This window comes from Pundamilia nyererei, unplaced genomic scaffold, assembly GCF_000239375.1.
Source record: "Pundamilia nyererei isolate P.nyererei 1_Seehausen unplaced genomic scaffold, PunNye1.0 scaffold00305, whole genome shotgun sequence".
Taxonomy (NCBI): domain Eukaryota; kingdom Metazoa; phylum Chordata; class Actinopteri; order Cichliformes; family Cichlidae; genus Pundamilia; species Pundamilia nyererei.
This window is the reverse complement of record NW_005187706.1, coordinates 189,156-190,943: the sequence shown is the minus strand read 5'-3', so window position 1 is coordinate 190,943 and position 1,788 is coordinate 189,156.

Here is a 1,788-nt window from a genome sequence, read left to right as displayed (position 1 = left end):
AATTCATTTCTGTGCTTTGTGACTTTATTTCAATAGTTCAAACTGCAGAACAACAAACACAGGACCTGAAGACAGAAGCAAAAGTGATTTTCTTTTACTTTTGATTCTGTTCCCTGTACTCTCGATGGACGAGAAGCACAAATCATTTCTTTACTAACCCCTCCTGTTGTTGTTCGCACAAATGAAGTCAGGACCGAGAACAACAACAGCTCAGACTACTCAAGGACAGGAATACATTTCTAATCATCCATCCTGGTTGTTATTAGTGCACCATCTCAAAGCCATGCATCATCGCAGGTCTCGCAGTCGTCTCGTAAGCACTGTATGACGTCACTGTTATACCTGCCTCACATTTACACACATTCTGTCTTGTTTTCACTGACCGCCAACTTTCCGTTCTCTCATCTACCTCCTGCCTCACTACAGATCTCAGTATTGTCTTCAAACATCACGGTCTATGGACGCTGACTTCATCTGTGTCCATCAACACAGCAACCAGCAGTTGGGCTTCATGCCGAGAAAGAATGAGAGTCGCCTCTCTTCTTAACCCAGCTTCAACAACTCGATCCTATCTGAGCTCTGCACATCACCCTTGTTCCTGGAAATAAATACGTACAAATCTGTTCCTCGGGCATCCTCTCACTCTCTAAGCTTGTGTCAAACAATTTGGTCCATACTACACAGGTACCAACATCTGTACCAACTCATCCTCTTCACAGCTGCCCTCCTCTTCATCAATCCTCTACTAACTACTAACTGTCCTCCATCCTTCTCAACACGTTTCTTCACTCGTTAGTACGTTCACATCTCTGTCTTAACTCGCTACAGGTATAAATCAACACAGACCCCAGGATACGACATTCTCACCATACTTCACTCACTAAACGACACATTTGCAACTTCAGAAATGTTGTGATATGCGGTATTGCAATAACATATACTGATTATTATCACCTTTTCTCAACTGCAGATTGTGTGCATACAAGCCCTACATGACCAACCACAATGCAAAGTGTTGGATGCAGTGATGTAAAGCATGCTGCCCTCTACTGGAGGCCTGTTCTCTGGACTTTGGCTTTGGTGATTGCCAACAGAGCGTTACTTCTCTGATTGCACTGTGCCAGGTGGAAAGTTTGGTGGAGGGGGGAATTATGATGGGGGGTTGAATTTCAGGAGTCGGGCTTGCCTCCTTAGTTGTAGTGAAATAAACTCATTAACATTTCCTTTGACAAAGAGCAGCTGTACAGAATCTCAGTAGGCTCATCTTGTTCATTTGAATCTTTTCTGCTTATTTATTCATTTCTATCTGTGTTATTACCAGTGTAGGGACTAGTTAACTACGTTAATAACTACCTTATTATTGTGGTAACGAGCACGGTAACTAGTTATTATGCCAAAATCAGGAACGCGTTAATCGTTACTGGGATTTAGACAGGCTCCACAGAGCTTCCACAGATTCAGTAACATCAGCAAGTGGTGGAGGCAGCAGGTGGATGAGGGAAAGGGGAGGCAGGAGGAGGAGAGACCCGAGGCAGCCGCCGGTCCGAGTGTCAGGAGAACTGAACTTCAGGTAAGAAGTTATGACCTGCAGTCTATCCGGGTCAGATATGAACCAAGTTTAGGTGGAGTTTATTTTCATTGTGCTGGGTACGAGTTTCTATACAGCTGGGTGGTGCTATGATGTTACTGATGTTGAACTTTATTTTAATCATAAGGTTAGTTAGTAGAGTTGCCGTAAAAAACAGAATTGTCTCATATTCAGAGAAAATATTACGCGTTTCTTATTGA